The sequence below is a fragment of the Tauraco erythrolophus genome, chromosome 4 (assembly GCF_009769465.1).
Source record: "Tauraco erythrolophus isolate bTauEry1 chromosome 4, bTauEry1.pri, whole genome shotgun sequence".
Lineage (NCBI taxonomy): Eukaryota > Metazoa > Chordata > Aves > Musophagiformes > Musophagidae > Tauraco > Tauraco erythrolophus.
Genome location: NC_141468.1, coordinates 6,841,661 through 6,861,425, shown reverse-complemented (window position 1 = coordinate 6,861,425; position 19,765 = coordinate 6,841,661). Strand labels below are relative to the sequence as shown.

The 19,765-nt window shown below is 41.5% G+C and overlaps 1 protein-coding gene across 8 annotated transcripts in view; it reads right to left on the bottom strand.

Annotated features, from left to right (window-relative positions):
• The window catches only part of CELF2 (CUGBP Elav-like family member 2), a 273,325-nt gene that overhangs the window by 99,279 nt on the left and 154,281 nt on the right, over positions 1-19,765 (bottom strand). The gene's annotated exons all lie outside the window — the stretch shown is intronic.

Genomic DNA, 19,765 nt, shown 5'->3' with positions numbered 1-19,765 from the left:
AAATCACTGATGCAGACACACCCTTAGAGCCTAATCTGCTGCTACTCCCATCCATAAGGGAAATAGGGTCATGGGCAGCTCCTGCTTTGGAGCCATGTCACATTAAGAAGAGACTCCAGAACTGCTATGGAGTTCTGCAGCTGCACACGGGGTCCTCAGTGCTCCGGGGAGATGGAAAACATGCTGGGTAATGTTGGTTAGGAGGTAGAAGTGGCTATTGAAGCAAAAACCTACTTCATATCAAACAAGATGATGTAGATTTTACTGATGAATCAGAAAACAATCCTATTCTTTTAATCGCAGAGATCTGCTGCAACTCCAGAGAAATGTCAAAAGCAAACAGTAAATAGAAGAAACCTTGGCTCTCGAGCCTCTGTGCTCACCTGGAGCGTGACACGAGTAAAATAATTTCTCCTTCAGGCAGTGAGCAAAGCTGTTGCTTGCACTGGCTCCCTAATGTTGACCAAGGTGATACATCACGTCCCACTTGATATGTCCGCTTTTGTTCAACCTCACAGCATCCCCAAAGCAGCAGAGGAGGCCTAGGAGAAAGGGTGCTCAGGAGAACACAGCTAGCACGTTTGAAGTAGCCGTGTGGAGGTGGCCCACACCACACCACGGAAGGAAGGGCTGAATTTGGAGCTCCCCCTCCGCTGCCTCTTGCTTGGCTCACGCTGTACGTTGCACCGTGAACGCTCCCTCCGGCTTCACAGCCGGGCCGGCGACGACCATTACCATTATAACAAGCAAAGGTAACCATGTATTCCCAGCTGGAATGCAGCGAGTTTATCCCTAACGCAGAAAAGCACTTGCAGGCGATACAATACACAGGCAGGCAGGTACTGCAGAGCTAACACAGCTGGGAGAAGCATCTTTCATACTGCCAACAGGTTCCTTAAAATTTCACAGTTTACAATAGAGACGGTTTAATAATTATTTCAGTGAGCCGAATATTGTTTGGCAGGAATTATTATTACAGCCAGCCACAGCTTGTTAAAGTTTGTACTGCCTGGGAGCGTTTCTAAATCTTCTACTTCACTCGCAAATTCTCAAAATCTGAATTATTTTATTCCATATATGAACTTCAACGTTCAAGCAACATGCACAGGAGTAACACCCAGTGAGAGGCTACCTGGGCCAGCTGATCGGCTTAAATAACAACATTTTCTAGCTCTCAAATTATTTTCATTTTCCATGTAGTGGAGAACAATCAAAAGGCAGCTCTTACGTTCAGTGAATTACACTTACTTTATTTTATTACTTATTTTATTCCAGAATTAAGATGGGAAACAAACCCGAGTTTGTGACATTTAATAAGATGACTTTGAGAAAGTACTGTGATGTTTTTCTACCCTGCCAGCCAGCTCCAAAGTCTATCTTCTATTGTTCCTTCATTTGGTTTATTAGCTTTTTTAATACAAAGCTTTTTAACCAGGAGAGAGGATTCAGAGGGGAGAATATCAAGCGGTAGTCACGACTTTGCAATTGTGATGTCCTTTACTGTGGGTCCAAAGAGTTTCATTTTAGATTTCAGCTCTGTGGGCTTATTCCGATAAGAAGAAGTTTGAAATCTATTGGTTTATCAGTCTTGGCACTACTTGAAAGAACTGCACTTGGAAGATGAATATGCTGTGAAATACGTGTTAACTAGTCATTTTTAGGAAGTAATAGTGCAGGAGAGAAAAATGTCTTTGTGAATGAGGACTGGGACAAAGCAGTAACATAATAAGAAAAGTGCAGATGTTTCAGGTAGGTCATCAGACCCTGACAAAAATGGAGCTTTCTAAGTTCACAGATTGACACATCTGAAAATGTACATGGATAAAATCTTTCTCTGGACTCATTTTGCTCGTATCTTCTTTAAAAACCAAAATCAAACAGGACATGGCCAGCAGGTCGAGGGAGGTGATTCAGTCCCTCTGCTCTGCTCTCGTGAGACCCCACCTGCAGTACTGCATTCAGTGCTGGGGCCCCCAATAGAAGAAGGACATGGAGCTGTTGGAACGGGTCCAGAGGAGGGCCACGAAGATGATCTGAGGGCTGGAACACCTCTCCTATGAAGACAGGCTAAGAGAGTTGGGGCTGTTCAGCCTGGAGAAGAGAAGGCTCCAGGGAGACCTTCTCGCAGCCTTCCAGTACTTAAAGGGGGTCTACGAGAAAGCTGGAGAGGGGCTTTTTACAAGGAGATGTAGTGAGAGGACAAGGGGTAATGGCTTTAAACTGAAAGAGGGCAGATTTCCACTAGAGAAAATGAAGAAATTCTTCACTTTGAGGGTGGTGAGGCACTGGAATATGTTTCCCAGAGAAGTTGTGGACGTCCCATCCCTGGCAAGGTTGAATGAGGTTTTGAGCATCCTTATCTAGCGGAAGGTGTCCCTGCCCATAGCAGAGGGTTTGGAACTAGATGATCTCTGAAGTCCCTTCCAACTCAAACCATTCTATGATTCTATGTTTTGCTATGGTTTGAGGAGAGCTCGGGCAGCAGTCGTGGATACCTGATTCTGATGCTATCTGCTAAAGAGGTCAAGGCTGGACTAAAGAAAAAGAAAAACACAGAACAGAAAAGGCAAAAGTGCACATGGTCCCAAAGGAAATACTATAGCTCAGCCTATGGACTTTCCAGAGGTGCTTGCTGCCAACTTACACAAAACACTGAGCTCCAGCGAGCTGGCTTTGAAGATGCCTCCAATGTAAAACCCCTTTGGCTCAGTACCACGTCCTGTAGGAGAAAGTACAAAATTCAGCTTTTTCTGCAGAAATATTGGAAGGGAAGATGCCTGTGTAAGAGGACAGGGCTAATCTGCGCTTTAGGCCTGGTAGCTCTCCTCTGCTGAAAGACAGCGAGGAAATGACTTTCCTTCTTCCATTTTCCCTAAGAAAATATATCGCCAAAGACAAATCAGTGACACTGCTGGAAAACAAAAAGTAGGTTTCCTACTAAGAAAAAAGAAAAAAACCTCAACCCTCTCTCTCTAGCCCCCTGCACACGTAATCTTGGCTTCATCACCAACAAACTTGACAGCAGCTTGAACCACAACTAAACTTTTCTGACATCCAAATAACTCCAAGCCTGACAGTGATAACCTTCTCCCCTCCTAGTCAGGACAACTTAAGAGGTGAATTAGTTTGTGGCCATGGTTCTGCCCATCCTCAAGAGCCTGAAATACAGCCCAGTTTAACTCCATGTGGGCTAGTATCTTCTAGACCAAGGAGACAGGAGGTTGTGCTGCCAGTCAGCGCCTCCAAGGCAGCAAATCTCCCATGTTTTGGTACGCTGGTAGTGCTCTACTTGGAACTGTATTTACTACAGCATGAGACATCTCTTCTTTGTACCTAGAAAAAACACTGAATGAATCACACAGATCCCTACAGTCCCTTAAGGACATCAGCAACAACTTCATGGCTATCCTGCCAGATGCTTGAACAGACTGAATAAAACGCTGCACGGTGTCGGATAGAACACACGGGATGCCTGAGAAAGAACGTCAGAATCCAGCCCTACTTCTTAAAGTATCTGATGAGAAAATGCTGCAGTGTGTACACTACAATGCTCAACTTCAACACCTCATTAAAAAAATAGGAAAAGATTTCTTATTTCAGCGTGTTTTCTCTCTCTCTCTTTTTTTTTTTTAACTCTTTTTCTGTTTTCAAAGGAAATGTAATGCCAGAAAAAGACCTTAAGGTCCCAGCCATTGGGAGAGAGTTGACACATTCAATTCTCCATGACACATTCAATTCACAAGCCCCTGCTCAGGCTGCCAAAGGCACCAATTAGCACCAGTGGTGGAGATTTTATTTATTTAATTTCTACAGAAACCTGTTTAGCAAGACATCGACAGGGGCAAATGGCCTTGAGTATGGCTAGAAACAGCGTTACTGGAGTCACTGTCAAAGATGGCAGCAAGATTACACGGAGATCATGCAGCCACGGCTTCACCAAAGCAATCATTTAGAAGTTAGAGATGGGTAAAAAAAGAACAAATGGTGAGGACTCTCCCACCACTGCACCCATGAATTTCTGCTGACAGCAAACCTGGATTTCTGGAGGACACTTGTGCACATTGTGGAATCACGACAAATTGCAGTTTTCACCATGAAACTTCAAAAATTGCCATTTTTCCTACGAGCAAGAGGATTTCTTCAAAGAGCTGTTAGTGACCTCCTGCAATGGGACTTCTCCTCTCGTGCGACTTCTGCTCTACAACCCAGATTAGCCACCTGTGAAACCCTTCCCTCCATCCACCCAGTAGAGAAGACACGGCTTTGTCGGGCTGTAAGATACAGCCTTATGACATTGCTAGGAGCTTCGTCGTGTCATTATTTTTATCACTTTCTCTCAATTCAAGCACAGACTAATTGCTCCGTGAGAGCTGTTTACATTCTTAATTTTGATCAACTAACAAAAGGAAGCTCTCCTCCACTCGGAGATGTGGCTTACACGCTCCTCGCTGGCATTTAACAGCACTGGGATCTGTGTAAGAGGCTTAATCTCTCAGCCAGGATTTCATGCTCGAATGAATACGGCACCCTCCATCTTGCTTCGGGTATGAAAACGTCTCCTACAGCTCTCTAAACTGAATATGCAGTTCCTAGATTAAAGTTACGAGGAATTACACACATGCATCAGTATGAAAAAATAACTCTTGGACGTGGACAGGAATTAAAACACATTGTCCTATGAGGTGCTCTGAGGTTTTGATTTGCTTGAAGGAAAAACGTGCTGCAATTTCCCAGGCCTGAAAATTTAACTTTTGGGAATTAAAAGAGAAAAGGAACGGGAGAAAAAAAATCCTCATGTTCGTTGGTCTGATTTATGAGTTTCTATAGTTTTCAACTGTCAAAATTTGTCAGTTTGGATCTCTCCTGCGTTGTGCGTATTATCACCTGCTGCCAGTATCTGAACCCTAACCATAGGGTATAGAAATACAAGAGCTTATCAGTGCGCCTGCAAAGCCTGCAACAACTTAAAAGTATGAAATTTGCTTTACCTTCTAGACTAATAAAATAAACACTTCAAAACAGCTATAATGATTATCTGATGATTGAACTCTGTATTCTTTTAGCAAGTAATGGAATCCTGGCAGACAAATTCAATTCAAAATACATTCACATTCAGGACATCAACAAAGTCATCATGTTGTGAATTGAAAATTCCTTTAAAGGCTGCGTTTGAATTCTAAGGAGCTGACAGATCAAGGGACTGAAGGCCCTGGAAGGCTAAATGAGTGAAGTCCCGCTATGTTTCTTTCTTTCTGTGAATGAAGCTCACTTTTGTGTGTGCATTTGCAAGCAGAACAGGTGCTGGCTTCATACAAGCTTGGAATCTCAATGGGGACAGTAGCTTCTTGTCAATCCAGCACAGTTCAAACTAGTTTAAGTTAAGGAGAATTTCTTTTGCTTTTTTTTTCTTTTTAATCCTCCAAATGTTCCTCTCCTGATTTCCACATTCACTGTTCCACTACCAAAATTTAAACATTATCCTGTGATTTAACAGGGCTGCCTTTTAGAAGGGTCTCTTGTATTCCAGCTGTTCACCCGAATGCTAAAACACATGCTCCGTAAATCACAAACAGCTGCCTGAAAGTGTGATTTGCAACCAAACTCACCATGACCTACACTGTCATTTTCCAAAAGGCAACGAAGACATCAAAAAATTCTTTTCCACTAAAGCCACTGAAAAGACCTTTTGCTAGAGGAGTTCAAGTGCGTGGTTGGGCAACGAGCATTTTCACATTCATTAAATCTGGTGCAGTGAGCCTGGTCCAGCATTGCTTCTGTAATACAGATTTGAGTGCAATTAGTTAACCTGCATGGAAGACACCTGTCTAGCATTAGGAGAGGTGTTTCAAGTCTTTAAGAGATTTTGGTTGGGTAAGTCCATACATAACCAGAGGAAAAACGTGAAATGCCTGAATAGCAAATACTTTCCTGACAAAGGAAAATAAAAAACATTTCCAGAAATAAAAACCCAACTATTCCTGTAATTCTGCTGAACAGAAGGAAGGCAGCTAAGGCAGGGATGTATTTTGATACCCACCTGCACCATCCTCTTGCTCAGAGCACGATGGCAATGATTCCCTCCCGAAGCAATCCCTGATAGAATCGCCATATACCGCAGAAATCAACCTTTAACGCCGCCGCCTCCCAATTAGCTCAGGTTTACTAATAGTTTGATATAATTGGCACCCTGATGGAAACCGTATTACCAATCCTGTCACCAGCCAGGAAACCGCATCGCCGCTCTAATGACAGCACACATTATAGCGATGCCACTTCTAATATTAATACATTAGCTGAAGGTATGCAGGGGCTCAGAGGAGAGAAGGATTCACAACCGGGACGTGCCAAATTCCACCCCGCGCTCTATTTTTCCTCCCGGTTATAACATCCAGGGCAGCAACGCACCAGCCCCAGCGTGCCCCGAACCGCCCCTGTCGCATTAAAGCACAAATGTTCCGGGCCGGTAACAGCCCTGTAAATGGCCAGTGAAAAATGATCCCATGGAGCTCAATTTTTTCTCTCCATGCCTTGCAAGTTATGACGGCCTTTCTGTTAATTGGCCACAAGTCCTGGTTTGCTGTCAGCCTTCAGCTGCACCGGGGAGCTCTTTTGGAGGAGTCGCACTCTGTCATTCCTGTACCCTTGTGAATACAAATGCTCTCTATAAATGTCCTCTGCCTACAAAATGGAAGTGTGGGGTTTTTTTTTTTCCTTTCTTTTTTTTTTTTTTTTTTTTTTTTGACCTAGATTAAATCTGCTGCATTTTCAAGCCTTTTGGGAAAGCAACTAAGAACTAATATGCACCGGTTCGTGTGCCACAACACTTCCCTACCCATTATTATGTAAATTTTGACTAAAGTGCGACACAGATAGAAAAGATATCAAGGGCAAAATTGCCAGAATCTGCTTTTCTTGCTCTCTGAATAAGCCACTTATATTAAACAGTTTTAAATAGCTAATAGCTGTAAAAGTATCTGAAGAATTTCAATGTACATTTTTTCGTATAGGACAATGACAGCTTTTAGCAAATTCCTGAACTCTCCTGCTGTCTGTGCAATGACGACAAAGGAACTGGCCAGCATGCTGGTACAGTGTGTCAGGGCTTGCTGGTTTACTTTTAAAGAAAGGGGCCAACTTGGGTCGGGGCAATCCCAAGCACAAGTACAGGCTGGGTGGAGAAGGGATTGAGAGCAGCCCTGAGGAGAAGGACTTGGGGGTGCTGGCTGACGAGAAGCTCAACATGAGTCGGCAATGTGCGCTGGCAGCCCAGATATTAATAAAGGGAGGAAAAAAAGCAGATGCAGAATTGGATTATAGACATGGTGGCAGGGTAAATAAATACATACAAATCAGGTTTATAGCAACACAGCAATTTCGTGCCATTACTAACTAATCTGTCCCTAAAGAAACCATCATGGCATGAGCTGAGCTGTAGTAGCCAGGACTGACCAGCGGATGAGAGATGTTCAAACACCAACTCAGAAAGTGCTGTGGAGATATTGATGAGCAGTTAGAATCATAGAATCATAGAATTGTTAGGGCTGGAAGGGACCTTCAAAGGCCATCTAGTCCAACCCCCCTGCAAGTTGGTGGCATTGGACCCGTACATCAGTACTGCCTCAACACTCTGATCTGCACGTTGATGGAAACATCGCTGGCCTGGCCTGGGATGTTCCTCCTCTGCCAACTCCTCCAAGCACCCATCCACTGTAAATCCCCTTTCTGAGATGGAAGGCTGTCAGTCAATCAACACCAGCAAGAAAATCCAAGTGGCTGCTCAGCACCTCTTACTGAGTTCACGTTTGGTCTGTTCACACTTCTAGATTTTGGAGGAAGGGAATAATTAGGAACTTACACATCATTACATATGGCTTATGATAAAACCTTTATGTCAGAGCTTTTGTAAAAAAAAATTCTCAAGTAAGTAGGACAGCAGGGGAAGAGAGTGGGGAGATGGTATTCCCATTTCTAGCTTCGTGAGAGGTCTCCCATGGGAAGTCACAGTACTTCCCACCTGTAAAGAACAGAATAGACTATAAACGAAATACAGAAGAAACAAGAAATATTTTTTTTAATTGGAAATCATTCTAAACAAGACCTGTCATTACGTCCATGCACCATATGCAAAGAAATCTTGAATTTGGGGGAGACACCTCAATGAAACTATAAAAGCTGGTTCTTATGTTACCTTCTCCTCATTTCCCCTTTACCTTTTCTTTTCTTCTTTTCCTTCTTATTCTCACACTAATTCTCCTTAATCTTTAATTCACTAATTCTCCGTAATCCTTAATACACTTTCTCCTCCTCTCATACAAATCCTTACTCTCTTCTTCCTAGCAGTTGGTCATTGTTTCCTTTTTGCCTTAGCCAGGTAACAATTACTGGTTTGAGTTTACTGGCCTTGAAATGAATTAACACGTCCTCTGTGCAAGTTAACTCCAAAGTCTGCCTATCTGCTAAATGCGTCTTTGGATATAGTAGAGAAAGAGGGTTCAGAGCACAGACGCTAGAAAAAAAAAGGAAATTAAAAATTAAGATGTCCTCCCTTATTAATCCATTCTTACAGCAGAAAACTGGTGTGACACTGTATTTCCATTCAAAAAGACTCTACAAAGATCATGTTTACATAAATTAACATAGGCAGGGACATATCTTTCCCTAATGACATTTCAAAAGCCCTACTGTCTCCAACCCTAATATTCACCAGTAGCAAGTCCAACTTCTAAGCACACACACATCTCATAATCCTGTATTTCATTATATGTTTTCTTTCACTTGAATGCTCAAGAAAGATTACTAAAACCTAGTTTTTCTGATAAGACTTCCAGACCTCTGCTCTGATGAAACCTCTATTTGCACTGCAACTCCTGAGAAGTCACTCAAGTCTTTGTTCAACTAGGAGGCAACTCTGTAGCAAAAAATATTCAGAATAGCATAGCCTTACCATAAAATTATCCCTTTCAAATCTTTAAACCTTTGACTTTGAGAGTTGCAATTTATAAGCCTACACTACGAAAAACCTATGTTCTGTGTTGGAAATTATTTTCACTGGTTAAATGCCAGTGTCATCCTGGGCTGCATCAGGCAGAGCACTGCCAGCAGGTCAACGGAAGTGATCCTTGCTCTCTGCTCAGCCCTGCTGAAACATATCTGGGGTGCTGGGTCCTGTTCTGGGCTCCCCTGTACAAGAGAGACAAGGACATACTGGAGGCAGTCCAGTGAATGGCCATGCAGATGGTGAAGCATCTGGAGCATCTCTGATATCACAAGAGGCTGACAGCTGGGACTGTTCAGTGTAGAAATAAAAAAGTTCAGGGGGATCTTATCAATGAGTATAAGTACCTGATGGGGAGGAAGAAAAGAAGATAGAGCCTTCTCAGTGGCGCCCACTGACAGGACAAGACTTCGCACAAATTAAAATACAGGAAACTCCATTGAAACATAAGGAAAAACAGTTTTGTCATAAGGGCGATCAAACACTGGCATGGTTTGCCCAGAGAGGTTGTGGACTCTCCATCCCTGGAGATATTCACATCCTGCCTATACAAAGCCCTGAGCAACCTGCTTTGAGCAGCAGTTGGATGAGATGAACCCCTGAGGTCCCTTCTGACCTCAGCCAGCCTGTGATTCTGTGAAACGGCAATGAAGGAATTTAAGTGGCTTTTCCACAAAATCCCTGCTAACACAGCTTAACTTCCTCAGAAATATATTGCAAGCTTGTTTAACTTTAGCAGACAACATCAGTTAATTACTTTTTTATTGTTGCATTCATCAGTTGGGAACCAGCTCTCATTCACTAGCAGATTTCACACACAAGACGAGTTCTTTCAGAGCAAGAACACAGGAATTAATGTGTTTTTTTTAGAAACAGAACCATAGACGTTAAAATCTCAGTGTGGCCCATGTTGCCACAGACATGCAAGACAGTAAGAATGTCATATGTCACACCTTGCTTTCAGAAATACGTCAAGAAATTTATGAATTCAAAGGCTGAAATTAAGATGCATTTTTTAAAGCTACTGTTTATCCAGTCCTGTTGTACCTGACATGATGAAGTTTTTTGTTTAAATTCCTCACATTCCTTTAGTATTACAAGACCACCTATCCACCCACAGCCCTGACAACTCTAAAACTCCAACTTGCATCTTCTAAAGACAGTATAGGAAAAGACAGATCTAGCAATACAAAGAGACAAAAGAGGAAGAGGTCCAGGAAGAAGGAGTTATAAAAGGAGGCACAGGGTGGGAAGATTGCTATTGCTGACACTTAATGAAAACCCATTAAAAAAAGAATAACAAAAACTCAACCCTGTTCTTTACACAGAAACTTGATAAGAAGACGGTGCATCGGTTGGTTTCAACACTTGTCTGGATCTGGAAGATTCGGATTCCATTTTTGTAAAAGAATCTAAATCCGACCTTGGATAATTCATTTCTAGGAATAGGGTGTTGAAGTTCTTCTGAAAATAATGTTCAATATCCATCTGAATCTTTAGATGCCTAAATGCTTTTGAACAATCCGTCCTTTAATGTCCCTGTGCCCCAGCTTCTCCTTGTAAAATGGAAAGAATAAAATGTCCTGAGCTGAAAAGAATACTGCAAAGAAACCATAAAAAAAAAAGAAATAGGTAAAAAGATACTACAACAATAGCGATGTGAGTAACAGCAAAGCAATACTTGCAAGTGCTGCTTCCATCTAACTGACTACAGTCTGGCACATTTCTTCCAAAAGTTTGCCTATAGGAAATGGAAGAAATCAATACAAGACATTTGAGCTGGCTTAAGGGGCACTTCAGCAGCATGGGAAGAAATTCTAGGTGAAATATTGCTTCAAAGTGCTCTGAGCTTCAGCCAACAAAGACCTATTTCCCCCTCAAACACCCCATGCCACCCAACCCCATATTTTACCACTTTTGGCCAAGCCACCTAGTAGAGGCTCCAGCTGCTCAAAGAACTGACAAAGTCTCTACTCTGAGTCACGATTTGCTACAATATCCACATTATTTTCAAGGAGCAAATTTTCATCTACCGGAAAACGTTTTTCTTAGAAACGTGTTACTTTTCCCCATCTTTAAAACTTAGCTTTAAATCCATTGTCTGAATACGTCATATTTCCTGCTTCGTTTGCCCAAGATGCAGCCAAATACTTTCAATTCTTTCTTGACTTCAACATTATAAACCCTTACATATCTCGTATTGATTTCTAGGCACTCACAGTTTCCCTCTCACAGGGTCACAGAACATGTCAAATCTCTCCTACCCTGTGTACATCTTCAAGCAGTGTTTCATCTAAGGAGCTTCACTTTCCCTGAACTTGTTAGCAGTGACACATTTACTCCCCAATTAAGCTTTTTTAATAATAATAAAAAACAAAGAAATAGAAGAAATTCCTGGCAACTCTTCTGTCTTTCTAGTTGGTTGAAACAAATTTATGCAGATGAAGATACAACTCCACAGAGCCTTTGAACTTTAAGCATCATCTTTACTTAGCTTTGAACTCTCAACAGGGCGGATGATCTTTCAAAGCAATGTACTCTGCCTGTGGAAGCTTCAAACAAGGGGGAAAAATGCATGGTTAGAAAAAAACGCAAAAGATGTTTTTTTTTAAAAAATGCTTGATGCTCCTGGAAATAAAAAACCACAACTGAGTGGTATCTGAAGAAGTGTATTCGGCACTCAAGTGTTTCCCTAATTAATTGTTTAGATGAGTGCTAAAATAAATGCAGCAGCAGCAAAGATAAACAAACCACTTTAGTAATAAAGCCATATATTTGTGCAGGCACACAAAAATAAATGGCAGCGCTTAATGAGCACAAGCAATGACAATGAAGAACACACTTCGTGTGTGGGATCCATGCTCAGAAGGCTCAAGCTCAAAGATATTTGAGAGGTATCTCACAACAGCCTCCCAGCCTGACTCACGTTTGCCCTTTGTACAGTATCTTGTTTTGCACAGACTAACGGTGTAAAAATAAAAAGTGTCCTGATGAAGAATTACAGCTCATGTTTCACCTTGCCTGGACAGTCTCATAGGAGCAAGGAAAATGCTTGTGGTAAGAGATTGTTATCCTGGTTTATTATTATTCTCCTTTTATTGTTTTTTTCTCTGATGATTAGCTAAAGTAAAATCAATGAAGGCAGATGCAGAATAGACATGTAACACATGTACTTCCAAAATGCAAGACAGAAAAGCTAAGATGATTCACACAGTCTTTTCCTTGTGACTGGAAAATGAGCTAATGAAGTACAAATACTGGGGGAAAGTGTTATCTTGCAAATCTAGGAAAGCAGTTTTAATAGAGTTATAAAACTGTTAGAGGCAGGAAAATTCAGCTAAACTCCCCTCCCAGACAGGACAGCATTACGCTCCCAAATGTAATTCTTCCAAAGTTTTATCTGGTCCTATCTGTAGATTTCCCAGAATCAGCCTTCCCATAATTTCCCCCAGAAAACTATTTCGCAATCTCACAAACATTAATTTTAAAGACACTTTTCACGGTGAACCCTTTCAGCTTTGCTTAATTTCCCGTTGCTGTTTACTTCTTGAAAACCTTCCTAAATAACACTACTACTTTGCATTCTTTGTATAAATGATTCACTGATCAGAGCAAAACAGTAAGAACCCATGTACCATACAAATAAATATGCTATTCCCCCCAAAAGTCTTCATACAATTGACCACTTCTTCATACTGTCAACCTCGTGTGACTTGGAAAACTGGTTAAAAAAATCTATTCACCAATATTTAACATCTATTAAGGGAAGGGAATATTGAGAGTGTGTTGGACGAACTATGGGGCATGTCTGAAGTCCTCTACCAGTGCAGAGCAGTCCAAACAAGATAGTACCATGATATATAGGCCCTATGGCTCTCCAAAGATCATGATGTGGCATTTAATCAGATCAAGATTTAAAATAAATCTCCGGCAGCCTGTTTCCAAGTTATGAGAAGAGAAATACTTGGCTGGAGAGGTATAGGCTGTATGAAATGATTGGCAACTTATCAAGACAAGAAGAGAAAGAAGCTGGATGATTGGCAACTTAATCAGAGGGAGAAGGAAAAATAGAGAAAAGGAACAAAACGAGTGCCTAAACAGCTATGTGTTGGCTCCTGTGGCTGTCAAAGGTGGCCTTGAGCAGGCAGTGGCAGGAGGGCTTACGCTGAAGCTTGTCTGCAAAGTAGATGAAACTATTCAGTGTTCCTTGGCATCAATAGCATGCGGATCCTGAATGTATCTCATCATGTTTGGAGTAGTACGATTCTGTGCAGCGTTCTCTGCAGGTCACCATGGCAGCTACAGGAACATGTCCAACAAAATATCACGGACGTGCAGCTTAACGGTGCTTTGCAACAAAAAAATTCATAGAGCTTTAGAACAAAGTACCCAGCCTTATCTGAAAGCTAAAAAAACCCAAACCAAAATAAAATAAAAAAATCCAAGGGGTCTTTGTACAGTATTTCATCTTCAGCTTCTGCTCCTTCTCTGACAAAAGGTTCTTTCTTTTAATCAGTGTTCGTTTTGCATGAAGACCAACATGACAATCATAATATTTTGGTAGCAGTATCCTGTAGATAATGTCATAGTGTGCCCTCGTCTTTTATTCAACATCACTTAAAATACCTAGTTTAAGGAAAAACTATGCAAACTTTTCCTGAAGGAGAACTGAGGAATGGTGGGTTAGAGGTCAGATTGTCAAATGAGCTTTGCAACCACCAGTTCTTACTGGGAACAAACACTGCTTGGCCTTTTCAGAAAAAAAGCTCTACTCATAGATGACTTGTATTTATTCACAGAGTGCAGTGGGTCAACAGAGAAACTGCAAAATGATGTTCTAAAAATGTGAAATTTCTTTTCCTACTTGAGACGGAGGATAGAGGAATAAGATGCGCTTGGAGGGAAGTCCTGGTAAGACTGGGACCCGTATCTTGTTCAACATTTTGGCTCCTGCTAAGCCTTATTAGGGCAAATCTAAAGATATTTCCAAGCAATTTAAAATCCTTTATCAGACTGCAGCATTACTCACTCTTGCATTTTGTATGCAAGAAAGATAAACCTTAACATATAGCAAAATTATTTCTGGAACTGCGTATTGCACGTTTTCACTATATTGCATATCATAAGCTTTGACACAGAGATAACTAAGCGATTACTTGTCGACCTCCTCTCATTCCATCAGTCTTAAAAGATAGGATAAAAAAAGCTTTTCATGTGCAACAGCAGGCTACAGATTAGTCCTGCAGAGTTATCAAAAATGTGGAACTAAATATCAGACAAGCCCAATTTAAAATGATGAAACACTTCTGAATTCTAAAACAATTAGGCTGATTTACAACACATGGCCTGATACAACGTAGGTTTCAAGCCTTTTTTTGCTTTTTAAAAGGCGACAAATTTTTTCATGCTAGTCATAAATTAGTACAGTCAGGACTTATTTTTTTTTTCAGAATACTTAAGAACAACTGTTACACATCCCAAAGGCTTTTGTGGAAGATTCGTATTTTACCTGCGAAGATACACACAGAAGTGAGTGACAGACCTAGGAAATGTAAACCAGGACTACAGCTGAAGAACAGCACCATCTCCTTTTTCTGTGGCTTTTCAGTGATGTTGTGCTGCAGATTTACTCAGTTTTCACTGCTAGATCCCTCATTTCTGCTTGAAAATCAAAGATTCTGGAGTCCTATGAAGATTAATCAGGTAAGGCTCACCGTTTTCTCCTCTACTCTTCATGATGGTTGCTCCCAGAAAACACATGCATCTTGAATACTTCTGACCCCACTGGGGTTGAGATTTAAACACACACTGACATTGGCAGTGCAATTCTGCTTGATCATGGTACTAAAAAGTCGTTATCCGTGTTTCAATACCGATTTAATTATTACCTGTGTTTAAAAAGAAACAGAAGACTGGAGAAATTCTCAGTTACCACAAGACAATTCTAGTGATGGCAGCAACGCTGCTCAAAACCTACTCTGAAGAATGTTTTGCTTCCTTTATTATAGAATACTGGAATTTCCAAGATAGAAAACAAAAGGTACAGGGCATTTGCAATGCTTTTTTAAGGCTTTCACTTTTGCAACACACATGGGCAATGGATTTTAAGTGAAAGTTCTGTTTCTCTATACTTAAGGGTATTAATATTTTAGTACGACTGCATCTGTGAATGAAGACATTCAAAAAGCCATTATGTTTTCAACTTAGGTTAATAATAAGACTGTTTTTCCACCCACTCTCTGGCACAGCTGTAAGGTTCTTGGCCTCAAGTGGGAGGCAATGTGGAACAAGGATTAGCAAGATGGATGATATATAACATACAGTGCCAGTTCATATAAAATATTACTAGATTGGAAATGACTGTTTACTGTCTCAGTGATTACATGACCACTTTCTTTCCTTCCAAAGAACATACAGTATGTGGTGCTCCTCTGTGCCAGTAAAGCTTAGTACATAGCACCTGGGTAATGACAAATTAATTTTTGAGCTAAGCCTGATGAAGGGGTCAGCCAAAATTTCAGGCAGAGTTTATCCCAGCACTATTTTACATGACAGAAAACGCATCTCTCACATTCATCAGTATTAGCACAGAACACAGATTATACAACAGAAAATAAATAAAACGGGGGGATCAAAATACAAAAAAAAATGTTAGGACTGTGTGTTTACAGTATAAGAATAAAACGTTTAATCTTGGAGGAGGGAGAGAGTTGGAAACATCATCCCATGGTCCACTTCCAAACAAAATTGGACAAAACATTTAAGAATGCATGGAACAGAACAAGCGTGGATTTGGCAGACAACAAGCTGGATGAACTAGCATGTCTTTTGCAGTTCAGTTAGATTTCCAAACCTGAGACATTTGCATCCTGCGACATGAGATCTCTTGCTCGATCTAGAGACCTACCTCTCTCGAATAAGACTGTAGCGGCTCAGCCAGGGACAGGGGGCCAGAGGGAGAGAACTCAGCCCTGGCTTATGCCATGTTGAGGTACCATCATACCTCCTACTCAGAAAACCACAAGGGTTGTGGTTACCTTGACACAGGGACGTTTTATTGAGTTCTTGTAAAACAGATATCTCCAACTTTTATGTCCCGCTCAGGCTTAAAATCTCTTTTACCATTAAGTCAACACAAGTTAAATTCCAAGCGCTCAGCAGTTCCCATCACTTGGACTATTGGCCACAGCCACTGCCAAAATACAAGCAATACTTCAGAGCTGAAAAATGTTTTCTTTAATAATTTTAGTGAGAGAGCACTTTCACGTGAAAGAGAAACAGAAGTGTTTCGAAATGGCAAAATCGTTCCTCGGCCCTAAGCAGAGCTCCTCCGAAAGAGCTCTTTGCACAATGCAGACATCTCAATTTTCACGTAAATAGTTTATTGATTTAATGAAACATATAAACAGGCTTATATCATTATTGTACCAGCTGTAGATTATCTATATTCACTGAGCAATCTATTCCCACAAAATATTTTCATTGAAATTATCTTCACTCCTCCCTTCCCCACAAGCTGACATTTAGCCACTTTGAAATGCACATTAACTACTTCAACAAATAAGATGAGTAATTCTTGGTTTTCTTAACCACACAGGGCATAGTAGATGATCTCCTTACATGCCCTGGACGACGAAAAAGACATTAAGTATTGGAATTTTTCCTGTTTGAGTAGCCCAAGAGAGCGAGAGCCAAGTCTGCAGGCTGACTCTCGTCATTTCCAGAATGTCAGAGTTTCCATGAGCAGCACATCCCAGAGTCAGGCCGTCAAAGTCTCAGCCCTGGACGCCCCAGTCTTTTTTTTTTTTTCAGGCCGTTGTTCCAATATTGTGAGCAACTACCCAAAGTTTGAAAGTCTGCTCCTTTGACACACTTGGTTTGGCAAGTGTAGGAGAAATGCTGTTAGACGAGGAAAAAAAAAGAAAAAAAAAGGGAGAAGCAGGCACATTCCCTTCTCCTACTCACTCCCTAATGATCTTTGTGCTGTTTTCTTTTAAATCTTCTTTAAAATTTCAGCCCTTCACAGTAAGATCAGCAAGAACAGATCTTTGCTTCAACAAAGATGCACAAAGCCCTTTTTGTTGAGGACATGAGTCCAAAACTCTGGCGTCTGGGCTGTGCAGCTTTCACTGCAGGCACACTTTCAATCCTTCTCGTTCATCTATGCCGTCAGCGTTTCAAGACAAAGATCATTTTACCAATCTGTTTGTACAGCATATTGTACAATCTGTTACGTGCATCTGCAATGCAAACAGCAAATGATGATAAGAGCATGTGGACGAGACTGGAGCCCCAGATTTTGTTATCTTTGTTATCTGCGGCGCACGGACCCTGATCCACAGTGGAGGTGGCGGCACTTCTGACTTGCTGCGTGCACACAACGTACCGTGGGTACTCTCCATGAAATCTAAATACTCCATATTCCCTATAAAAAACTCCCAAATGTTGAGTTTTTTCCCCTTCCTCCTATTTCGAGGGAGTCATTAAAAAGTTAAAACCATGACCATACCAATGAGAATGAGACATCCAATTACCTTTGGTAATATCCTCCTTAAATACAAAACAAAGCCATGAAACTTCGGCGGAAAGAGGAATAGTTCGTGCCAGATGCTACCTAACAAATGTTCAATCATAAATGCTACATACAAATGTGTAAAAAAACCTCCCTATTTTTAAACAGATCGTTCCCCAAAATCACATCTGACTGCAACAGTAATGTTTCTCATCCTCACTAAATATTTGTCTTGTTTTTTTTTAAGATAGCAAGCACTTCTGACTTTTGCTGCACAGAACATTGCGCTCCCACTCCTTGCAGCACAGATTGCTAGTCTGCTGCTTTACATGCTGATTTCTCTTTTGTGAACTGAGACCTTGAATATTTTCACAGGGGAAAAGCAGATCAATGATTTTTTTAAGAGAGCTAAACAATTCCGTGTAATGAACATCAGTTGACACGGGCAATTACTCTTTCTTTTTCCCCAAAAAACCAAAACCACAAAAACAAAGAGGAGATTGTAACTCCTTTGAACGGCATGTGCCTTACTGATCGTACCGGAATGTCAACTGCATGCATAAGCACGGGTGGGTGAAGTTCAGGAGTGACACGTGGATCATTAAAATGTAAGATGCGTAGGTGAATAAAAACTTTTGCCATTTGATTCGGCCAACAATAAAGAAAGTTGCTGTAGAAACTATTCCGCTGTTTCCCAATTTCCATAAAAGAGCGGCTCAAAATCCCTTTTTTTTTTTTATTTTTGTCGCTGAATGAATGAAGAATAAAAGAATTTTTTGCCAGATTTCATGTATTCGCCTTTTGAAGAATGCATATGAAAGGAAAATAAAATAATACCAAACATAAAGGAGACGCATACTTCAATGGTATTTTTGACATTCAAAAATATTCTGCAAAAACATCCAATATATCACACTTTCTCCTTAATGGTTAAAACATAAGAGCAGAGTAGGAAAACTGTGGCTATCTTTATCACTGGCTTGAAGCATGTCTCTGGCTGTGTCACCGTGTTTCCATGTGTCTGAGTTTTCCATTTATAGAATGTGAATATGCTAACGTAGCTTATTTGCATTTCTGCTTTTATGTAGGAAGTCACACAAAATACCTTCCTGGATCTCATTGTGGCATCTCCGTATAATGTGAGAGTGAGAATCCTGCATTAATAACAGCATGAAGAATACCACCAGGATTATTCAATGAAATCCCTCTGCCATCACAACCGGTTACTGCTCTTCCTTGCGGAGGGCTCCCAAGTCCCAGAGTGGATCACCACGACACCCCAACTGTTGTACACCCAGACCTGCTCTCGGGCTGCTTGCCCTTGTCACTGGTGCAGTTGTTATCTACAATGGTGTCATGGGTTAGGCCTCTCTGGCAACCAAACCCTACACAGTCGCTCACTCACCCTCCCCCACCCCCAGGGAGGAGGGAGAGAATTAAAGGAGAAAACGGGAAATTCGTGGGTTGAGATAAGAACAATTTAATACAGATAAGTAATACACAGTGTAGATGCTCACCACCCCCTCTTAGCCAAAGCCCGTCTCGTCCCGAAGCTGCAATCCCAGACGAAGGTGAGGCCCCAAAATAGAGAGCGAGATAGAGAGAGAAAGCACTCCGAGAGTCTGAAAGTGAGAGTACTGGAAGGGCAAAAGCCCTTCTTTCCGGCTGACCCTCACTTTTATACTGGGCATGACGCTGCATGATATGGAATACTAATTGGCCAGTTTGGCCCTCAATCTTAAGTTCCACCACAAATCACAAGGGGAATCGTGGACCCCTTGACCCGGCTATGCTCTCCCCTTATCCTGTTGTGCTCCTGCACACGGGCAAGAACATGGCAAGCTGAAAAGTCCTTGAGACCTCAGTGCCAACTACAAACATCAGTGCGCTGTCAGCATTCTTCTCAGAGCGAGCCTCTGAGTAAAACCAAAACACAGAGCTGTTCTAGCTGCCAAAAAGAAGAGCTAACTCTGTCCCAGCTAAAACCAGGACAAATGGCTACACTCAAACTAGGAGGGACACTTCTGCCAAAGTCACACCTTCAATTGACACTTGGACAACCATCTGTACGAGGAATGTTCATAAACAGCCTTCTTAAAGGGCTCGGTGACTACGCACGTCGATACGTACCCACACCGATACCTGTTCCTGGCTTCAAGCCTGTTCCCATTCAGCAGAGCAGTGGAGACCATGCTTTAACTTGTCACTTGCTGAAGTCATCAGAACTGTGTGCTTAGTTGAACAGGGGTCTTTATGAG